The sequence below is a fragment of the Papaver somniferum genome, chromosome 9 (genome assembly GCF_003573695.1).
Source record: "Papaver somniferum cultivar HN1 chromosome 9, ASM357369v1, whole genome shotgun sequence".
Classification (NCBI taxonomy): domain Eukaryota; kingdom Viridiplantae; phylum Streptophyta; class Magnoliopsida; order Ranunculales; family Papaveraceae; genus Papaver; species Papaver somniferum.
In genome coordinates this window covers 132,861,467-132,874,759 of record NC_039366.1, presented here as the reverse complement: position 1 = coordinate 132,874,759, position 13,293 = coordinate 132,861,467, and the positions used below count along the sequence as shown (strand labels likewise).

Below are 13,293 nucleotides of genomic sequence, written 5' to 3'. Positions count from 1 at the left end.
GAAAATAATATTTGCGAGGTAATGTTGTTGGTTGAATATATTAGTTGAAGTTGCATTGTATTTCTTATTTTATGTTATTCCTTGATAAAATGATTTTGTTTCCGCATCTTTAGAGAATAAGGGTACATTTTATTGAGTTGTCATCTCACCCCAATTGACATCCTTGCAGATTTATCAGAGTGGCGCAACGAAAGCTAGGAATGAGTAGCTTAGTGATTGAATTGTTTATTGTATTTCTTGAAATGTAGTTTGAAATAATATGTTTGATTGAAAATGTTGTTAAAGATAATTAGTGGATAATATGCTTCAGTTCATGTTATATAAAGTTTAACTATGTTTTGTGTAAAAGTAAATTAGCAACAAAAAATAATAATATGCATAAGTCTCTTTCCTACTCGTAACGCTTCGAGTTCGGATCTCCATACGAGTTTGACCCTGGTCCGGAAATCGGGGTGTTACAGGTCAGGAAAGTGAGCACAATGATTGTGCGTTACAGTATTGCAGGTCAAGTCAGTGTGCAGCCACAATGGCGCTACACTGCGCAAACTGTCAAGTGCTGAGATAACAAGACCCTGCAGGGCCAGTGACGCGCCAAGGTAACACTACACTGTAAAGACATTTGTCTAACTAATGAAGCTTATTGGCCGAAACAATGAGGCTTCATTGAGGGATTGGCAGGACATGACCAAAGTTGTCAGATGCAACATGCGATGTTGGCATTAAGGCATATCCGTGGAGTTTAGTTGGCCCAAACTCAAGGATGATGCAAGAGTGAAGAATATGCCAAAAGGTGGTCTATGACATTAGTTCAAGTCCGGCCAAAGCTTGGATAGTGAAAACAAGCTAGTAATGCAAGAGTGGCATTGCTATTGTGAAGCAGATTGACTCAGTGAAGCAGATGACACATGAACAACCATAATGAGCTTAAAATGTTAGCCTTGATGATTGAAGCACAAGGATTGTCCTAAAATATCGCATCTTAACTTTGGCCTTGGTCATGACTCCCCGGGCGTGAGAATGGCGCGTGGCATAAGCCATGACCTTGGCTTCCAAAGGCCAAGAATAACACGCGACATAGGCCATGACCGAGAATGGCGCGTATCATAAGCAATAACCTTTGCCATAGATGCCAATGTCAAGAATAGCGCGCGGCCTACGACGTGGTAATGACATGCGCGCCATAGGCCATGGCCTTGTTCGTGGTTGCCAAGGCGGAAAATGACGCGTGGCTTAGCCATGGCCTTGGCCGTAGCTCCCAAGGTCCGAGAGTGCCGCTATAGTATGTTCAAGGAACTCAGACGTGAGAGTTTACGACTTGAGACGATACTGATATGACTATGTATTAAACATAATACTTAATACTCTCAGTAGCATGTTAATCCAATAATGACGTCAAATCCTATTCTGAATATGAATAATGCCACGTATATAGCATAAAAGATGCATATATTGCCGCACATGAAATAACGAGGTCTCTGCTGGGGAAAGCCCCGAAATTTTGCATACATATACACACTTAGAATGGCTTTAGAACTACTGAGTTCGTCAATTGAATACATTTTATAGATTCTCTTGCAGAATACAAATTGTTCAATAATCCTGATGTCGGGTCATGGATTTTTATTGCATTCCTACAACTAGGTCGAGGCCAATTACTACAAATGCCCTTGTCAAAAACTCACTATCAACACTTTGTCCTAGAGAACTGATACACTGTGTTATTGGAGTGTAAGAAAAGAACGACGTCCATGGGGATTCTAAAACTGGTCAAGGAAGGATAACTGATAAGTGGTTGACTGGTAACTTGTACGGCCCATTTAAATTTGGAGGGATAACTGATAAGTGGTCGACTGGTAACTCGTACGGCCCATCTGAATTTGGATACTGCGTGAGGAACCCTTGAGCAATGAATGAATAGATATCGGGATGAGCATTCCAAATTTGTTCCATACCCCTCTTTTGTCGATTGGTTTGCAGTAGTTAGGCGGCTTCTATTGCGTCTTTTCCTTTGGGGTTCTTTCTAATGCAATCTCATACCATGTCTCTGTTTCTCTAGAAGCATTAAATTCGACTTACAGGTTCTGTTTTTCAATCGAATTTGTTCCTTAATGTTGATGCTGAATTCCTAGAGATTCAATTTGAATATTTCAATTCAAGGTGTTTCCTTCATTGAATTCGATCCGAAAACAATCAATTCAATCTTCAAGATATTGCCATCTTGATCGATGTTGCTATTCATAGAATTTCAAATTAGTGAATTACGATTGAGCTTAGTTCATGAAGATTTCAAGATTCAGTTTTTAATTGAGGTTCTAGTATTGTTGATCTCATGATTGATTACTATCATGATTGGTTGAATTTCTACTGTTTTTCAATCAAATTTGTTCCTAATATTGATGCTGAATCCCTAGAGATTCAATTTGAATATAAGGTGTTTTCTTTATTGAATTTGATCTGAAAACAGTCAATTCGATTTTCAGGATATTGCCATCTTGATCAATGTTGCTATTTATAGAATTTCAAAATATTGAATTTACAATTGAGCTTAGTTCATAAAGATTTCAAGATTCAGTTTTTAATTGAGGTTCTACTATTATGGATCCCATTTGTAACACATCGGGATTCTTGGGTTTCGTATTCGTTTTTTCGATCAATTTTGCTCCCTGATTGATTTAGAGTCTGTAGCGATTAAACTTATGGATCTAAAGCCTTAAACTTGTTTGTATATGCAATTCAATTTCATCTCTGGGTATTGTGTTTCATCTTTTTTTGTTCATGATTAAGCCTATGTTCATGAGTCAAAATTCATATCTAGAGTACTACTGTATTACATTAATGTATTGGTTGAATTTTGTTATTATTTAAGATCAATTATCACGTCAGATTTCTATATGCTCGAGTGAAATCCAAATAGCGATCAATCGATCTAAATTGTCTGTAGCTCCTGAGGTTAAGTTCTCATTATTCTCGACGGATTTCTAAAAGCAAGAGCAGCAACAAGGTCATACCTTTGCTGGTCTAGTAATGCTTACTTACTTATTTTGGTTTTCATCAGATTTCTGGTTTTTTTTCTCAATGATGTACAAAAAGATGGCTAGTCTGATAACCCATACTTAACCTTGGTTTTAAATCGAGGCACTTGGCTGAGAGGAACCATTGCTTACTTATATAATACCATATCTTTTAACTCTGTTTTTCATTTCAGTTTTTGTTTTAATGAAAAGGTTTCTCAACTGTGTTTATATGTTTCTATAGTCATTTGAATTTGAAAAAACAGAGTTTTACACTTTCGTGTTTGTAGTTATATAGTTCGTTAACATTTGAATCTATGCAGTGGCAAAACCACCTAGGATTGGCTTCTGTTCTCTTGATTTCGATATGGTATAGTTCATTGCTTTGATGAGAACTCTAACTTTGTTAAGACATAGTCTTATTAGCTATAAGACATAGACTGTAAGACATAGTCTTTTTAGCTATAAGACGTAGTCTTATTGCTTTGATGAGAACTTTAACTTTGTTAAGAAATCTTGATTTCGATATGGTATAGTTCATTGCTTTGATATGGTATAGGTCATTTAGTTATTAGCTCAATTTCGCTAACTCTAAATTTGGTCTTGGATCTCTCATTTTACATAGTCTGTCTCCTTACGTGCACACTTAAGATTATATTACAGAAAAAGACATGGTCAAGGATGAGAAAAAACACCAATTTGGTCTTGGGTCTCTCATTTTTATGCAGAGGTTTCTTCTAAAACTAAAGAGTGTTTCAATTAGAATTTATGACCACTTCATGAAATGTTAGAGCGTAAAAGTTCCGGAAATGTTGAATACTCTATTAGAATATTTTGGAATGAAGTTTTTTCTTTTGCGCAGCTGACATATTGTTTGTTATTGTTGTTTCTCTGTATATTTTGTAGGGATACAGATGCCCGATACTAAGTATCTATAAAATGCAGGTATACTGCTGACGTAATTGGGTAATACATTTTAATTTTGGTTGGTGGGATAATAAGTTTTAATTTTGTGTGAGTTAAAAATGCCTAGATTGTGGGGAAAGGTAATTTAAGATTTTTTTGCATCTGAATTGCATGTCCAATGTTTTAATGTACAATGTGGTTGAGGGCGTGTGAGAATCTGTAACAGACGTAAAAGGAGGAACAGTTGTGCCGATGATTCTAGGAAATTGCCAGGACTACAGGGGTTGGTGCAGCTTGGAAGGTGGCCGATGTAGAGTCTGGGCATCATCCATATCTTCGGCCTTGGAACCGTCGGACTTGCGGTAAATATTAAGCTCTGAATGCAATTTATACCGTGTTTTGGCATTCATTTCTATGGTCTCAACTACTGCTATGTTAAGAATTTGTATTTTTAGCACAAGATTCCTCATGAACATTATATTGACATCTGGTCAGAATCGTCAGTGCTGGGATACCAACACCAATTAGGAAGATTAGTTATTTTAGGAATGAGTTTATGTTTCCTTATTTGTTATTTGCTTAGGATTCAAGCTAGGTTCTCTATATAAATTCATAGTTTGTTCTAGGGTTTATTCATTCAATACAAACCAATATTATTAAGAGCTTTTGCTTAAACCGGTGGCTAATCCCCAACTCAAAGGATTTCTATCTTTTTCTATCGTTTTGGTCTCGAATCATAACAGTCAGATTTTTAGCACAATAAATTAGTGGTAATCAACTTTTTGTTTTATACTTGTATAAGAATTGAAATATGATGTCTTGGGAACAGATATGGATCCTACTACTATTGAGAAGGGTATGGCTTATGTAGCACAAGATGATATCCTTTTTTATTTGTTGTGGAATAGCCAAAATTCATGCATCTTAATTGTGATGCAATATCCATTTGCATTTGCTACGCGCATATGGGTTTCAACTTAGACTACACTGTGCGGTACCAAATGACTTTGTAATACAGGTTTATCATTGTGTGTGTTCATGTTGTAGCTAGAATTTGCTGAAAAATACAGGTGCAATGTGTGATTCTCAACAAACTAATCTTGAGTCTCTAATAGGCCTTAATTAAAGATATTAAAGCTACATACTGAGTATTATTCCAGCCCCAAATAACGATAATAACTAGCAACAAACGGAAACTCACTGGAAAATTGAGCACTAAAGTTTGTATTTTATGCAATTGATGGGTTTGTTTTTATTTACAGAATGAGATTGAATAGTTGAGCTGAACACAATTGCCTTTATCTATAGCTCATATTAACTTTGACTGATTTTTTTTCATGAGCCAGACGATTATGGACTGTGCTTGATGCATGTCCGTTCTGATGAATGAAGGTACAATTGCAGACCTCAAAGAAGAGATAGGAACTAGGAAGAATATTAGGGGTAAAGCAAGCAGAAAAATATGGAATCTAATCCATCTCGCACCGTGATCGTAAAGGTTTACCATGCAGTATGCATTTTCAGAAGGTTCACTAACTTAGTGAAAAAAGTTAGTGTAAGAGTGCTGCAAGATAAATCAATGGCTTACTCTACAAATTCAGGTTTCGCTGTCTCTCCTATTTGTCGGTGCTTACTTATTATTCTCTGAATAGTCCAAGAACGTACGTCAGAAAAGATGAAATTTGATATGTTCAATGTAATATTTGAATACATCTAAACCCCATTTGTGTTATGCTGGAGCAAATCATTGATTTTTTGAAACTTGAAGCTTTTGATTCTTCATTGTAGCACAATCTCTTCTTGACTCCGAAAAATAAAAATAAGTTGTAGCACAATCTCTTATTGACTCCACTTGAGACCATTCCATGTCTTCTCATTTTATTTATTTTTTCTGTTAAGGTGTCCAGGAGAGATTGTAGCATGATCTATTATCGACTCCACTTATAATTATTCCATGTCTTATCATTTTCTTTTTTGTTAAGGTGTCCGCGAGAGAAGTGTGGATCAACGCCATTCCAGTCTATTTCACGGGCATTCCACCGTGGCATCCTAAGGTTTGTAGTAATAAACTCTCTGCATCTGCATGAACAGCATACCAAGTAGAAGTCTGTGATAGTGAAGTTTGAAAACAAAAAATACCATTGATATATTTGTGGTTTGCAAAGTAAAAGTGGCACAATATGGCTCAAAGCGCACACTCAAACACAAAAAAAAATAGTCTACCTTTTATAATTAAAACCTTGCTTTATAAATAACACTCACCGTCTAAAAGGTTTGGTTATTTTGTGTATTCTGCCAGTTAGCCATGATATAGTTTTGTCCATGTCTTTAAGCCAATCATGAACTCAAAAACTGATGTTATTAAATTACATGATGAATGTTCAGAATCATGTGGGACGATAAATGTTTCCGTCGAAACACCAATGGGAATCTTAAGGCGGTGTCATTGCAGGATTCACGTATTACGTCAACATTTTTGGTGGCTGTGGTTGTTGGTCTGTTTGAGTACGCAGAGTACCACAGACCTGATGGTATTATTGTATACAAAATCTATATCTTAGTAGCCAAGAGCAGGGTCAGGAGCGTCATCGAGAATGGGAATCAAGAACCATAAAATTTTCCAAAAATGAAATTTGAGGAGCGAGTTGGAAGCGTAAATTAGGTAAGACAACATATGACATTTAAATTTTTTTAATGAAGTACCTACTTTCCTCTAGTTTCAAACGAAAATTTTAAATCAGTGTGGATTTTTGTATGAGTCTACCCTTGGTAGTAACAGAACTAGATAACGTGGAACAAAAAAATCGTTTACCACCATTTCAAATGCAGAAACTTAACCTTGAGAGGATTTGACCTGCTATATTGAAGAAAAAAGCAGCCCTGTGACGTGAGTTACCCCCAATCGAGCTAGACACCCTGCCCGCTTGTCGAAGAATTTCACGCTGTGAAGTGGGATCTTCTCCTGCATTTAGACGTCGTCGAAAGAAACGGACTGGCATAATTTCACGTTGGGTGACCCTCAGCCTGAACACACTTGAGAAATGCTGTAAGATGGCAGTTGTGTCTGGTTCCCAGTCCATCTTGAAGAAATAGATGGCTACAGCTGCTCCCCCAGATACTCCTGCCACCACCAAGGAAGAAGTTATTCTGTCTACCTTCTCATCTTCGGTTTCATCAGTTGGGGGCCATATAGTGTTGACGATTGCCAACCCTGAAATGCCGGCTGCTGTGACAGTGAGGTACGTCCTGACACGATTTGTGGCCATTTCCTGCAAACATTTGGACAAAGGAGAACGAGGATATTTGGTTAAAATCACACATGTTCCTCTGGTCAAAAAAATACAGTACAAGTAATCAATCTTACAACATTCAACATGTCCTGAAAATCATTTCATTTCATTTGTGCAAGGTTTGAACCTAAACTATTCTCTAGTCTTAGATCAACTTCCCTTTACCTCAACTTCAAGGTTTATGGTTTCGATTCTAACCGTGTTCGTGGTGAAATGGCTAAGTCGATTTGACAAGCACTAGACCTACCGTTAAACTACACAAGAATATACCTGTCGGATATAATACTGGTTGGCGTTAATCGAATTATCTATCTTGATTTTGCTAAGTTGTGACTGCACCAGAATATTGTCACGCGAATTTTACAAAATATTTCATAGACACGTTCTGGTCCGACTCAGATTTAGCTGAAACTTTCAAGGGTATGGAACCTTGCTTTTTTAACACAGGAGTAATGGTGGTTGATGTGGAGAGGAGGAGGAGGGTGTCCACAAAAGGTTGAAGTATTTTAACACAAGAGTAATGGTGGTTGATGTGGAGAGGAGGGAATACACAAAAGGTTGAAGATTGGATGGGTGTTCAAAACAAAACAGGATTTATCACTTGGGTTCATTACCGCCATTTCTGCTTGTTCTAGCTGGTAATGTTGAAGCTGTTGAGCATAGATGGAACCAACATAGACTTGGTGGTGTTGATGATATGATGATGATTTAAACTAAAGGAATGGACACATATAAAGAACAACACCCTACTCTGATGTCAACCCATTTTTATTAGGGTTTTTAACCATTGATTAAAGATTTGTACCTATATTGTAACTATGGACATCCTTGTTAAATGAAGTTATGTCATCAAATGAGACCTAATTATAGGAGATGGGAGAGACATACCAATTTTGCAAAATTTGGACCTAGCTACGGGAGGGGCTAATCAACTCTCTCCTTCACTGTAGCAACTGCAGAATACAAACAAAAGTGTAAGTAATTTGAGGAGGCGAGTAGTTTGAGAAACAGCACGAAAAATACATGAACACCAGCGATTGGGGAAGAGTGGGGAAACCTGAAAACAAACTCAGAGAGAGAGAGCCACAGAGAGTGTGAGCTAGAGAAAAATGAGTCTTAAAAGAGAGAGGTATAGGGCAGGCCGGGACTAATTTTGCCGAGACCAAGACTCGTTTGACCCGTGCAGCCATTTGTATCTTTCGTGCACTTGATTCTAGGAAAGATATCCCACCCGGACCAAATGAATTTGCTGCCGGAGAATCTGCAGATCCAATGCATTTTTTTTTTTTTTTTTATATTTTCGCTTCAAACAGGATATTATTATTTTTCTTTTCAAGCATGATATGATGGCAAAGGAACGACATGCTCACATCAACCGATTTAGGCTCCGCAACTCCGCGACTAACTCAGTCCTCCAATTTCGCCATTAATGCAATTCAAATAGCTCTGCATGTCTAGATCTACTAATCAAAGTTACTGTTAAGAAGCTCTGTTATGATTCTATTAGTTATTGGAGCGGCTTTATATTGTTTTCTAGCTACAATCTTCTTTTAAGAACCTTTTTTCCCGGCTTTTGTATTCATCCAAAAACTTTTCTTACACTGTTCTTTCTTTCAATTGTCTGAATTTTTCTTGTCTTGTTTAAGACCCTGGTAGTGTTTCAATGATGTTTGTCTCAGTCCGAGAGAGTTTTCTCGGTACCACTGCAACATTGTTTAATCCGTCATCTAGATTAAACGAGATGCAGACTCAAGTTGTAAGAACCGCTCCTCTTCTAAAGAAAAATAGCAGCACCGCTATGATGGGATTTACACGTCTCAGTTCAAACAACAACAACAACAACAACAACAACAGAAAAAAGAGGAAAAAAGTTCCCATTATAAATTGGTCGAGAGTCTGGCTATTCAGCATCACAAGCATTATCATTCTACATACAGAGAAAACCTATTCACACTACTCTCATTCAATGGCCTCAGAAGATATCAACAACCTCGCAAACCAATTTGATTATGCTTTAGTTGATTCTTCGGATGACAATAGGGAGGTCGTCAATGTTGCTCAAAACCTCTGTCTCAGAGGAAAAAGTAACAGTATCATAGGCAAATTCATTACCAGCGAAAACATGAGTAGAAGTTCTGCTGAAAGATATGCTAAGTTACTATGGAGAAACAAAATTGGAAACTTTGAACTGAGAAAGAAGAACAAGAACTTATTCACTGTAAAGTTTGAAACAAAAGATGATTGGAGGTGGGTTTTATCTGAAGCTCCCTGGTGCCTTGATGGCTTCCTATGGATTATCAAACCTTGGAATCCAACCCTCAATTACAAAGATATATCCTTCGACACTCAACAATTCTGGGTAATCTTCAAAGACCTTCCTCAAGAATTCCTTAATGTGTTTGTTGTTAATGAGATGGGAAAGATACTTGGAAATATGATAGAACTAGATCCTGAAGATGCCAATCCGGTGGAAACAAATGATGTTGATGAACTCATTGAGCTCGACATTGCAAAGTCACTAACCAGAGGAGTGCTTAGCCAAAATGTTGCTGACTGTACTCTGTGGATTCCGTTCTATTACCAAAAGCATCCACACCAATTGTGTCCCTCATGCTTCATTATTGATCATGACAATGACGACTGCAAAAATAAAGCCAAAGACGTCAGAGACTTGTCTCAAAAGCTCTTCAGATTTATCGACAAGATCATATACAACATGAAAACAAATGCATTCTGGATTATCAATGAGGCTCCAACAAGAATTTCACCAAAGAAGAATAACAAGAGTAGAAGGGCTAACATGGTTCTGTTTGTTAGGCCAGAAGATGGTCAGTATTGCAACTCATTGTACTCTGAAAAAGCCCAAGAGGAGGACAACTCGACAACATTCTCAACTTGTGAAAGAGGCCAACGCAGCAGAAGAGGAGGTATTAGAAGGTTCAAAAGAACAAGAGATGCGGAGAGCTCTAGAACTAGATCTAACAACATGATTGAACCCATTGAGGAAGAAGAGGAGCATGAACATCAAACTGGAAATGCTCAACAACTGAGCACACATGGAGTGAGAGACTGGGACAAGCACATTGTGAACTACCATGGCTCAGAAACATGATAAGGAAATTCAATGGTAACCTGTGATGAGTGCTAAAAAGTGCATATTTCTATATATTTTCGTTGGCATTTAACTCATCTTTTGTGCATTAATTCTACATTTTATCCCATATTCTGTATTTCATTGTTTTCAAGAATAAATATTTTTATTAATTAATTTTGCATTTTTAGGTTGTAAATAAAGTTTGGATGAATTGCGGAACGAAAAGAGCAGAAAAGTAGTGAAAAGCCGGGAGGAATTACACAAGGAAGCCGCGAAGAATGTTGTGCACAAGACCAAAAGGCTAGAAGTGGGCTCGAAGAGGAAGAATTGTTCTTAAAAAGATATGGGCTTGGCATACCCAAGGCCCAAAACCCTCACCCAAATCCATTTCATATATCCATACCCGTTTCCCTTTCTAGCCGTCAGATTGGATCATCTCAGCATCCTACGGTCGCAGTATCGCCAGTACATCAAAGTCTGAAGCTCCTGTCTAACACTACAGCACCTAACTCCATCTTGAGCCGTCAGTTTCGTTGTATCAGAAATCCGACGGTCGATACCAGTCTCTTCACTTGTAGCCGTTAGATCAATCTATCATTTCCGCATCCCACGACTCATCTTTGCGAATCATCGAGACTTGATGAAACCGCTCAACACACTAGTACCCTATACCTATACCCTAACCAAACGCCCCCTCCTTCTTCTCCATCGACTTCTTCTCTTCCCCCCTCTCTGCAACAGAACCACCTTCTCCATCATCACCACTACCCACTCCACTGCCACCGCCACCAACTCCTCTACCACCACCACACCTCCACTATCATCACCCCTACCTTCCTACAACTATTACCCATCTTTATAGCCCCCTAATTCGTCAATTTCTCCCCTGCCGAAACCCTAGGTGAGTGGTTGACGAATTAGTGAAGCTAGAAAAGCAATTGAAGGCATGGGAATGGAGCTGGTGAACGAGGAGAGGAATGGGTTGAAGAGGGAAGCGTCAAATCGCAGGTTTGGTAAGAAAAATCCCTAACCCTAATTTTTCTGTCCATTTAGGGTTTGTTTGAGAAAACCCTAATTACTGCTAGGGAGAGCATGAGGAAGAACAGTGGCAACATGGGTATGATTAAATTAGTCGAATTAGGTGAGAAACCCTAATTTTGTCACTGTTCAATTTGGGGATTTGGGGGAATTTTTTTGTAAACCCTAATTTGGGTGTCTGGGTATAAAAAGGGGACTGTGGTGTGTGTAATGGGTATGCCTGGATTAGCCAGAGCACCACCTCAGAGGCCTGGACTATCCAGTGCCCTCAATTATCCATGTTCTGTGAATTTCAATTATAGTTCTTAATTCAGTTAATTTCAATTTCAAATGTTAATTATGTTCATCATGTTTTTAATTACTGTCAACATGTTCTAGTTCTTCAGTTAGGGCTCAGATGAAGCCTAGTGCACTGTTGAATGATGTATTGCTAGGATAGTTATCTTGATGCCTGTTTTGCTTGTGCAATGGGAAGAAATCAGTGCTCTGGTATGCCTGTGATTGACTGTGCTGTCAAAAGACAGTCAATACTAGGGGCATATCAGTGAGCAAGCTGATTTTCCTCCCATTCTAATGTATGCATAGGATATTCAACTCAACCTAGGATCACATTGTTTGGCTAGGACACAAAGGTGGACTCTAAGCCTTAGCTTAGACCACAATACCTTATTTCAGTCACTTACAATTTCAGTCTTATTTTGCTCCCTGCTCAGCTAAATTTCTTAGCTATCTTGTTGTTTATTTCTTGTATTTTGAAGCCTGTTGTGCATTGAAATCAGTGCACAAACTCACCCCTGCCCTTGGCTCACAGCCTTGGTTCCATGCTGTTTTGTCATCTTTGCTTTATTAACTGTTTTGGTTCTTTGCAATTGCCATATTAATTTGCCTTGCTCACTGCCATAGTGCCTTGTCTCCATTGCTAGCTTAGGAAAATTTCTTGTATGCTCCCACTCCCTGTGGACTGATCCCTCTCTTACCTTCTATACTAAAACTTGGCCTTGTATACTTGCAAGTTTTTGTGTGTCTTTTCTAACCATACCAAGTTTTTGGCGCCGCTGCCGGGGAGTGGTGTTTGCTGCTGCTGATTTCCTTTGCTGTCCTGACCTGCAATCATTGCACTGAGTTGTCTGAGCTTCTTCACTATCATTGCAGGTGCCACTGAGTTGCCGCAGAGCTGTGTTGCTGGCCACTTGAGCTGCTGCTGTTGCTGGAGATGGTGAACCAAGCCTGCTGCTGCCAAGCCAAAGCAACTGGGCTGCCAACTGAAGCTGCGTTTCACTGCTGGGCTTCACTGGTGGTGGTCTGCTGGGCTTCGCCAAACTTTGCAACTGGGCTTAGCCACCTACTGCTGCTGGGCTCTGCCTTTTTCTGTTGATGGGCTCGTGATCTTCTGCTCCTGGGCTTCGCAGCTGATCCTCCTGGGCTCGTGTTGCTGAACCAACTCCAACTGTTGCTGGGCTTGGGCGTGAGCTACTTAGGACGATCCCAAAGCCCAACCGGGCTTGTGCAACTTAAGAAAAGGGATAAAAGCCCAACTGGGCTTCCCTCCAAAAAGGTAAGCCTAAACCCAAACCCAAATTTTTTGGGCTTGTAATTTTTTTGGTTTGTAATTGTAATTATCTTTTTGGGCATGTAATAATTATTTTTATTTTTTTTTTATTTTTTTTATTTTTTTTATTTGGGATTGTAATAATTTTAGTTTTATTTTTTTTATTTTTTTTGTGGGTTTGTAATAATTAGTTTTATTTTTATTTCTTTCTTTATTTGGGCTTGTAATTTAGTTGTTTGTTAGGCTTGTAGTTTCTTTAGTAGGCTTGCTCTAAACTTAACTTTTTGGATTTGGGCTTGCCTCTTTTGTGAACCAAACTTAACAAATTTCAAAAAAAAAAAAAAAAAAAAAAAAAAAATTGCTCCATTTCGAAAACCAAATTTTCCCATAAAAAAAAAAAAAAAA

The 13,293-nt window shown here is 38.3% G+C and overlaps 1 long non-coding RNA gene across 11 annotated transcripts; it reads left to right on the top strand.

Moving 5' to 3' along the window:
- Positions 1-1,879: 1,879 nt before the first annotated feature.
- Positions 1,880-8,071, top strand: LOC113310151. Of its 11 annotated transcripts, XR_003340983.1 has the most exons (8): positions 1,881-3,001; positions 3,335-3,381; positions 3,918-3,956; positions 4,144-4,279; positions 5,264-5,518; positions 5,900-5,971; positions 6,303-6,579; positions 6,747-8,071. It is a non-coding gene; the product is annotated as an uncharacterized LOC113310151 (long non-coding RNA). The 11 variants fall into 11 exon arrangements; XR_003340981.1 differs by having other exon boundaries at positions 1,880-2,078; positions 3,918-4,279; XR_003340976.1 differs by having other exon boundaries at positions 1,880-3,001; positions 3,918-4,279.
- Positions 8,072-13,293: the final 5,222 nt, after the last annotated feature.